The following is an 11,277-nucleotide window of genomic DNA, read 5'->3' on the forward strand; positions in this document are numbered from 1 at the left end:
GATAAATAAAGTTCCCCTTATTTCCCTGTACATTCGCCTAGTAATATTAAAACAAATATGTTCCCCACTGTTACCCTAATATTTGAGCCTGTTCTAAAGTTCCTCTCTATTTACCTCAGATGTCTGGGTTGCTCTAACATTCTCCCTTACATTGTCTGAGGGATATGTAAACTTGTGAGAAATATGTAAGCGTGAGGAAATAATATAATTTGAAGCAGGGGTTTTGAAGATTAGTAGATGTCTTATATACAGAGAAATTTGGTACATATATTATAATATATCTTACAGCCTACTCTAAATATTAATATAATACTGTACTATTAAAGGCACCCATATATACATATATACAAAGCTTGCTGTTACGATTCATTAACAATTTGCAAATTGTTAGTTATTGCACTGAGAGCTATACATGTATATAAACACAATACTAAGCACACATATATTTGCAGTCTGTCTCTCGTATATAGTCTAGGTTGTAATAAATATATAAATACTGTAGACTGTATTATGTAGATTGCCCTGTGTTGTAAATTTAGTCTGAACATCACTTATGTTCTACGCAATTAGGAGGATATTAGTGTAGTGTAACACAGTAATAAGTGAGGCACAACCTAGCTTCTGTATGTGAGGTCTCCAGTTGCTCTTTTTTTCTTCCATTCGCATGATAACTTTCTTCAACTGCTCTTCTATTCCCTCATAATCATAATAATCAGAGTTTATAAATAAAAATATTAATCTGAGTAGCATTAGTAGCCGAAACATGTCATGACAAAATAATTTAAAAGAGTATTTAGTTTAATATTTTTATTTATATTAAAAGTAGCCCTAAGAAAAAAGACAATTATTGGAGTTTCTATGTATTTTTTAGTCACAATCTCTCATCAACTAGGCTAACCATGCTCTCTTCTCATCCGATAAACTGGAAATAAAAATCACAACAATATTATCTCCTGTACAAGGGATAGACTATTGGTACTTTTATATAGACTATTTTAGCTACATACTTTAATCGTCAGCTAATATACTTTAGCTAGCTACCTGTAATAATTGAAATTGCTTTCCATGACGAAACACTATATAATTAAATTCGTTGTAGTTCAGACACTGTGTTACTTCTGAAGTAACCTGTGTAAACTACAACAAAGTAGCCTGTAATACTTTACTTCTGCCAGAGATAAGGGAATATCTACTCAGATCTTGACAAAAAATGGAAGAGTTACCAGGATTACTAACTCCTCTCTGCTTCTGCACAAAACATATTACTGTATTCTACATTTAGACTATATTTTAGTCCAGGCAATAAATACTCAAAAAAGGGTATAGAAGGGAAAGTTTGGAGGACAATTTTTGACCCCTTCACTAAACAGAACTGCGGAGTCAAAAATTGACTTCCAAACTTTTCCCTCTATTGACTGGACTACTTGACATTGATGGCATTTGGTACTCTACTTAACAGACATGCACGGGGGGGATGTTTTCTATACTCAAGTCCCGATACCGGAAAGAGTTAGATTAGATTAGGCTAGATTAGAGTTTATACATTACAATATTTACTGGCTTGTACACTAATTTACATTAAATGACGGTAATGCTAATTATTCAACGAATTTTACAAAGTATAAAATTAATCAATGAAAATAAAGATTGAATGCAATTATAATAACGATAATATAATACTGTGAAGTAACTTCATAAATAGGCGGTTCTTAAGAGTAAGAGATAACAGATAAGAGTTCAGTTAAGAGTAAGAGATCAAACACAAGATAACTTGATCTCTCAAGTTCGAACACAGAGAGAAGGAGAAGGGGGTAAACATAACAGAGAGAGAGAGAGAGAGAGAGAGAGAGAGAGAGAGAGAGAGAGAGAAAATACTAGTGGCTTGCCTGCCTTCAAATTGGATAACAGCCTTCTTTCAGTCATTATCCTATTAAAGATCAGATTGCAGCGTGTGTCTATAACCTTCCATGTCAAATCTCTTGCACAAAAAATGGATCGCATGCCGCTTGCATATGGCTTCAAACTTCAAGAATCTAATTTCGAACTGACCAATTCTATATAAAATGGATTGTTAACGTTTGTTCTCCTGGCAAAGAGTATCTTATCTTGAGCTGAACCAACTACTATCATTTATCTTCAATCAATGGGTCAATCATCAATCATCTTCAATCAATTTAACGTAATTCAATAAATCGAACATTAGGCTTATGAATGTTTCAAAATTATTGTTACAAACCCAATCACAATAGAAATTAAAAAATATAGCCTATAACTGTACATCATTACGACTATTTATGGGGGAGGAACAGTTTTGTAATCATTTAAATGAATTGCGTAGGCTATCATTGAATCAGAAGATGAATGAATAGATGACTTGAAGATGATGATTCTTGATCCATTCCGAGCTACGATGTATTGACAATCTTTCTTTATGTATTTTACACGACGTGCAGTCAATTATTCAATTCAAGTCGAGTAAAATACATAAAAAAGATTTTTAAATAAACTTGAAAAGTCCAAAAAATTCACTATGATAACAATAAAACTCTAATGGATGATATCATCGAGAAAGTAGACCCATAGGCTAGTTATATTACAGTTAATCTAAGTAAAATATAAGTATTTTCAATTCTTCAACGATTTCAATTCAATCCATTCAAACTACGAACGAAAAATATAGGTTACAAAATACGAGATTCTGGATGACAATATAGGCTACACAACAAACCATATTTTATATTTTGAGTTGGACTGTAGTATTTATCTGAGAAGGGTCAGTTTTGGGCATAAGCCTGTTGCGACTTCTCAATAAGTGTAATAATACAATTATTGAACATTGACTAAATAAATAAATAAAAAAAACAGATTATCAATTACAAAAGACCAAATTAATTCTGGAAAACAAAATCCACAGCAATCCAATATTATATAAATATTAATATTCCATACTGAGAAAACAATAGGCCTATACACAATTGAAAAAACAACACAGGCCTAACAAAATCGTCACATAACAAAATCAGGATAACAATCCATGCAGAAACAATACTGTCAACTATGGGCCATATGCTACCACTACGTTTAAAGCTAAACTACGTTTACTTGTAGATATGGTTGCATTTATCATAATGTGTTTCAAACGGGGTTTGAACGAACAGCTGAAAAAAGTGTGCAACAAAAGACCAAAGAATGAAGATACAATATCCATCCAAACCAATTTCAACGATTTGAAGCTGAACCCCTATGTAGGAAAGAATATATAACGTGTTACAAAAGACCAGAGAATGGTGAACAATATGCACTCGAACGAATTACAGCCAAGTTACCCTCAAAAAACCGAACCGAACCAGAAAAATTAAGGTCAAACAATGCGAGCGTGAATCACGACTTGACCTATTCGCCCACATCCACATCAAAAACCGGACGTCGGACGCAAAAAAAAACGCCGCCGCGAATTAAAACTCAATTAAAGAATGGACCAGCACTGGTTACTCCTCCAACGCCTCCCCCTCCATCTCTTACACCACCCCCCCTCTGGAATTTGTTTCTCTCTCTTTATCCTCTCCTTCTCTTGCCAATTGAAGTGGCCCCTCGCAAAAAGTCAACATCAATTTAATCATATCATAACGTATGTCGGACGAATATATTCAACGTACAGTACAAATTTAAAAAGATGCAAGCTTCAGAATTTTGTGAAGTATGGGATCAAAGATACATTTGTGATTTTTATATAGGCTTTTTAAATTAAATAGGCTAAAATTGTGATTTTTAAATAGGCTAAATATGAGTACTTTTTTAAAATTATTTCGTCACGAAATGTTTCGGCTATTAAACCATTTTTAGTAGACGAAACATGTCGTGACGAAATAATTTAAACAGGGTACTAAGATTTATATTTTATTTATATTCAAAAGTAGCCTTAGAGAAGAAAACGGATTGTGATTTTGATCTATATTGTTTTGGAATCGTAATCCGTTCTTGGTTTATTCTTCATATTCACTGTACTGTTATATTAGATATGTCATTAAGGCTCGTAATGGAATTAGTCTGTGAGCCTTTCTATGTTTGTATCGAATAAATAAATATTATTGTGTAACCTTAGTATGGATAGTGGTGTAAGAGTTTCATGTATATTCAGTTCTTTGATTCTTCATTCCAACAATGACGACGAATCATCAAAAAGATTGGATACGATTGTTTTTTTTCCAACTGATGAAAGAATTTGATGATTTAACTGATGAATGAATTTTTCCTACCAGAATCACAGATAATAGAGAATATAATTTAATTGCTTGTTTTTTATAGATTGGCTTTACTATAGATTTAGTAGCCTAGTAAGATTGGACTCCCCGATATTGTAATAGACATAGAATGTGATAGGGTGATTATGATAGAGTTTAAGACTTGGCAATTATCATGGAGAAAATTCCATATTAGTAACTTAGATTGAAAATTATTTTTTCAACTAATTATTGGGAGACTAGTCAGGAATTCCAACTGTGATTTTTATTTATCATGATCAATATTTTGATCATGATCTAAATATCACGATCATAACACACGATCAGGTACTCAGATTGTTTTGGGGAATGCTAGGTTTGCCAAAACGCAGAAAATTTACATGACATGGGAGTGAACATTTTCAACAGTTTATCGCTGAGAGTAAAAATTTATGATATTGATATTTTGAAAGGAACAATAAAAAAATGGTAGAAGAATAAAGCATTTTATTCAAACGAGGAAATGTTGGTCTGTAACACATATACATAGTTTATAGTTCTTTTGTATTATCATTTGTAGTATTATACAAAAAATGATAACGTGTCCTCGTATGAGCCTAGTAGGTAGCATTATTCAGTTAGTGACGATTGACAATGAATGCAACTCTGTTAGTGACAATAAAAAATCTGGTGTGGCGCACTCACACAACTTTCCTTGCAGTTATGAAAATTGATCACCTGTACTCGCGCATCTCAAGTCTACTATTCAAAGATATGAGACAGCTGGTGATAGGTCAATAGCGCTGGAGACATACGAGGTTTGCTATCTCTTCGTAGTGAATGATTAAATAGAACCAACAGTTGCCAACAGTTTGCAATTTAATAATCTAATTTTCTCGGATTTCAAGCTTATTTTCAATTTTAGGTGGAAATGTTACTGGACATTAATTGCAGAGATTTTCATGCTCAATCTTTTCCACTTGATTTTTTTTTTAACTTGTATATGAAGGCTGATAATTGAGAATCTAAAATCAAACTTTGCATAGATGGGGCAAAACTCCTGAAATTTTTACAGATATAGGACTTGTTTGCAGTTGATAGTGCTTATCAATGAATATTTCAGGTTTGATTTCGATCAAAATCTGTAATATATTAATAACAACAATTATTTCAATGTTGAATTACTTTATTATTTTTTATACATTTACAATTTATTATTTCTCTATTAGTTATGTTGGCGGCAGTGCGACCAACAGTTGTGAATTGGTATGTTGCCTTGCCTGTGTGCTTGGTCTGTTCTCTTCTTGCTGCTTAATGAAACGTTCAATAAATTGAATTATGTGAATTCTAAAATGTTGGTTAATTTGCGTCCACCCACCCAAAACACTACAAAATCGTTGGAGCCGTTTTCGAGAAAATCGCGAAAAACCCTGTTTTTGACAACATTTTCGCCATTTTAGCCGCCATCTTGGATTGCATTTGATCGAAATTGTTCGTGTGGGATCCTTATAGTGTAAGGACCTTACGTTTCAAATTTCAAGTCATTTCGTTAACTGGGAGATGAGATATCGTGTACACAGACGCTCATACACTCATACACAAACACACACACACACACACCACACAGACCAATACCCAAAAATCTGGTGTGGCGCACTCACACAACTTTCCTTGCCGTTATGAAAATTGATCACCTGACGCTAGTGTTCCCGCGCATCTCAAGTCTACTATTCAAAGATTTGAGCCAGCTGGTGACAGGGCAATAACGCTGGAGACACACATGAGGTCTGCTATCTCTTCATATTGAATGATTTAATAGAATCAACAATAATTTGCAATTGAATAATCACATTTTCTCGAATTTAAACCTTATTTTCAATTTTAGGTGAAAATGTTACTGAACATTAATTGTAGAGATTTTCATGCTCAATCTACTCCACATGATTTTTTTCGTTTCAATTGTATCTGAAGCCTGATAATTGGGAATCTATCTGCATTGATGGGGCGAAGCTCCTGAAATTTTCACAGATATGGTACTTGTGGCAGTTGATAGAGCTTATCGATTTTAGGTATGAATTTGATCAAAATCGTTGGAGCCGTTTTCGAGAAAATTGCAAAAAACCCTGTTTTTGACAACATTTTCGCCATTTTAGCCGCCATTTTGAATTGCATCAGATCGAAATTGTTCGTGTCGGATTTTATCGTAAGGACCTTAAGTTCCAAATTTCAAGTCATTCCGTTAATTGGGAGATGAGATATCGTGTACACAGACGCACATACACTCATACACACACACACACACACACACACACACACACACACACACACACACACATACAGACCAATACCCAAAAACCACTTTTTTGGACTCAGGGGACCTTGAAACGTATAGAAATTTAGAAATTGGGGTACCTTAATTTTTTTCGGAAAGCAATACTTTCCTTACCTATGGTAATAGGGCAAGGAAAGTAAAAACCACTTTTTCGGACTTAGGGGACCTTGAAAAGTATAGACATTTAGAAATTGGGGTACCTTGATTTTTTTCGGAAAGCAATACTTTCCTTACCTATGGTAATAGGACAAGGAAAGTAAAAATTATTGATTCTTAAATTGATTTTAAAATGCAAATCGAGCCTTTATTTATAATATTATAACACTTGGTTATTGATTATTACTATTATTAATAATGCATGAACCCTGGATTACCAGATTATTAGCTAACCGCATGTGAATCGATCTAATGTTATAGTATCAAAGGCTGTCATTACTTATTTAAAAGTTCTATATGATGATTTACTCAACAATTCAGAAAGATATTAATGAATTACAAAGGAAAATTGAAAGCTTAAATTTATAGATATTATCCAAGAATTTGGATATAGATTGAGAATAATGCTCCCTGTAATAACTGTTTGTATGGAAAACTATTTAATGCGATTAGTCATTTATGTAGAAAACAATGTTGTGTTTTAGAACGGGTTTCTTTATTAGTCCAAAGAATAATGGAGAACAAATTTGTATAGGAAATAGAATAAATTCTAGAAAATTACTTGTTGTTAGTTGACTAAATAGATGGTTTAGTAAATAATAAATATGATTATCTAATGCCTATATCACACTCCTGTCAACAGGAGTAAATAGAACATATCTTTCTTGTATGCTATAGTCATTAAGCATGTAGCACACCAGCTATTACGAATTGTTTATGACTTTATTATCTCCAACTTTGATATCAGTGGTGTTGATGTTAATTATTCCTAAAATATATCCAAATGTTATTGAAAGAATAAGACATCTCTTCCCAAACATCAAAATGTTACACACGATTGGTACCGTAGGCTTTACTAATATGCTTTGCTAATGTGCTCGTTCAATGCCTCTACAACTTCCATTTTGGATGTATAAAAAGTACATCAGTTATTTTGGGTGACAATAAATCTCTAATAACCAGGAATTAATTTCAGATGAGGAGGAATTTGTAAAAAATAAGGAAAATTCATTTTGACGAAAAAAAACTGAATTGAACTGTAGAATTTTGGCTCATTAAGGTTTTTTACTAACCAAATTATAAGACATTGTTTTTTAAACAAAAAATTCAACTTGAGACAGTTTTTTTTTTATTTTTACAAGGAAAAATTATTCCTCAGCATGATTGTGTTCTATTTACTTTCTGCCAAAAAATGTATTCAATCCAGAATTCAAAAATAGGGTATTCATTGAAGTAGACATTATCATGAGTAGGCTCTTGAATATAGCCTCAGGATTTACCGAATACTATTTAACTATCGAATAGGTACTTTTAAACTATTAAGCTATATTTTTTTATTATACAAAACTTTATTGTTGGGAGATAAAAATTATGCTACCTAAGAATTATTATATAGCTTACTATCACCACGGAGTAGAGAACACTATTAAAATTTGGTTTCCTTTTTCTGTGCTTGGCCTATCACTTAATTATAAAGTCTGTCTCAGCCTTACAGATTTAAATAAAGCAATCCAATAGATATGCTCTTCTCTTGATAAGCATTACCGTACCGAACCTATATTTCAACAGGCTGACAAGCCAATTTAACAATAATGAAACTATTATGATAAATTTTCAGATAATTTCATATGCCGTAGATGAAATAAAGACAAAAAATATATTTTTGAAACTACAAACCTCTACTAAGTTACGGTAAATATATTAAAAAAGTGCACTCAATACTACTGTATAAAATTTGAAGAACTCTTTTCAACTTCTTATCTAGAGATTTTCAGGTTATATACAAACTTAAAAGAGGTTTATTATGTATTAAACACCAATACAAATAGGCTAACTTAAGTTACAATTATTAAAGATTCTTGTAGATTACAAATAACCTAAAAACATAACTTATTAGGCCTAAACAACCTATTTATTTATGTCAAATTTCCAACTATTATTAATGTTTAAAGTCAAGGTTAGGTTACATTTTTAAAATTGGAACAACAGAAGTAGTGTTTCCTTTTGTAATCACATTCTACAGATAAACAAGAGTTATTTAATAACATCAGTCCTAATGAGGGCAAACTGGCCTTATAGTTTACATTGCCGTCAATTTAAATAAAATGTTGATTTGGATTATGGACATTTTTAGAAGGTATACAACAAGACACAAATTCACCAAAAAAGGATTTGAAATTTGTTGGACAAATTTAAATATATCTTTACCTTAGATACAGATATTTCATCAACGATAACAAAAATTTAAACTTCCATTAATTTCGGCCTTAATTCTCATTGGTCAAAGAATATTTGTATCAGAACCATTACAGAGTTAAAACTTTCACTCATACCCTAAATAAGATCAATATAAATTCTAAAGTAGCCAATAAGGCTCACAGTTTTGATTTTATTGTAGAATAGGATCTGAATATCAGGTCATCTAACCTAAGGAGAACTACGTTTGCTTTGATCTATTTACGTAATATTTAGAAATTCTTTTTGGGTATTGGTACCTTAAAGGTTTTGTGTTATGATCAACACCAAGTGCTTATCAAAATAAAGGTAGCTCTACAAGAAAATTTGGTGTGAAATGGTTTATAACACAAGTTGTCCGCCCACAAATCGACAGATCCGTGACAGTGAAATTTTTGGACACAAGAAAACTGATGCTTTTCTAATGTTTTAGCAGCTTCAATATGTTTTTGCACTACGTACCTTTTCAATAATTTTAATCCATTCGATCTAAGCGCCTCAAATTTGTCGTTGAATAATAAAACACACCACAAACACTGCTCAAACATCACTCAACTCATCACACACCCAAGACATGTCAGACTAGACTGCAGAAAACTGAGCTAGGAGCTCTGAAGTCGCTACGTGTAGATACGATCACCCGTTTCTGACATAGCCTATCAACCCCCACCACAAATTTGAACTGCTTCATTTATGCAAACAAAAAAGTAAAAGCTCAAAAGTTTGATAACAGAACTTTATGAACTAATTTAGGTAGTAAATGAGATCATCAAACCGGTTAATATTGATTAGCACTTTTTTCATTGGTGGGAGGAGTCAAGGGATATTGGACTTCAAAGAGTTGTGGTATCAGTGTTGGTTTGATAAGAAACATTATATTATTTATGGAAAAATTATCAAGGATGTCACTTTTTATAAAATTACAATTTCCTAAGAAAAACTAAAAAAAAAACTTTTTTTAAATTTTCAACTCCATTCGCAATCACAAAATAATAGTGTGATATAGATTTTGATTCAGTTTTACCAACCATCTGTGGAAAAAATTGAAATTTGAAAAAAGTGAAAAATTCCAAGAGGAATTGAAAATCTCTCCAAATTGAATGTTATATCATAGGATCATTTAATTGATAAACTATTAAGAGCATAGATTTATAAAAAATTACTACTTTTGAAGAAAAAAATCCGAAGTCACCAGTTTTGTTCACATCATACAAAATACACAATTCGAAGAATTGAAATTGCTCGATTACAGAGGACCGTCTGTACCAGTTATTTGATAGATAACTTCAATACCTTCTGCATCATGACCCACAGTAAATTGTGGGATCGATGGCGTTAAATGATCAAAAAACATTAAAAAAAAAACTGTAACAGTTCAGATGGCAGTGATCCAGTGCTCGCGCTCTCAGTAAAAATCCAACTTACCACCCATGAATTCATTAACATTGTAATATTCCTTGTCACACATTAGCTTCCAGAAAAAAGGAAATTCAACTTTTATTAGAAATAGGAGAAGAGAAGAGACTTGACTCTGGACGAGAGCATGTGTTTCCAAATGGTGACATAAGACTAGTCGATTCTAGTCGACTATTGCACGGCCTTGTAACAGCATGTCTCCATTCTTTGTGACTATGAATGGCTGAAGACTAGTAGTGACTTGTTACTTGTATTTGTCCTCCTGACAGTCTGAAGGCTGGGGAGTCGTCATTATTTTTCACGGCAGGTGATTTCCTCCATGAGCATGTCGTATATGTTGAAATGTATGCTCTTCAACATACTCTGATACTGCATAGTAGGGTCGGGCCAATAGGTATGACTTTAGGCCTCTGGCAAATGCTGCCTCGTCATCCATGTCCTTCAGGTCACGCGGCAGTAAATTGAAAAAGTATGATCCTGCATATGTTGGTGAGCAGCTGTATTTCTTCAGTCTATGTTGTGGCAAGTCAAGATTCTTGTTGTTTCGAAGGTCATAGCAGTGTTTTTCCTGTCTTGTGGTAAGGCCTTTCCTCTTAACCAGATTTATTGTTTCGAGCAGGTACAATGAGACTACTGTGAGTATTTTACTCTCCACAAATAATGGTTTACAGTGCTCCATCATGTTTTTCTCCAATATCGTCCTCAAGGCCCACTTTTGGGCCTTGGGTGAGCGACTCAATATATTCATAAATTTATTCCCACTCGTAAATTTATTGAGCTGGTACGCTCTCAAATACATTCTTTGAATGTCAACTTTCTTGACGTGAAATCGCTTAACCATTTTACATTTGGATATTGTCTGCAGGCACTGCAATTGACGTTTATTGACCTAAACTGCTTGATCAGGTTGATCTAGAT

This window comes from Nilaparvata lugens, chromosome 13 (genome assembly GCF_014356525.2).
Source record: "Nilaparvata lugens isolate BPH chromosome 13, ASM1435652v1, whole genome shotgun sequence".
NCBI classification, from domain to species: Eukaryota; Metazoa; Arthropoda; class Insecta; order Hemiptera; family Delphacidae; genus Nilaparvata; species Nilaparvata lugens.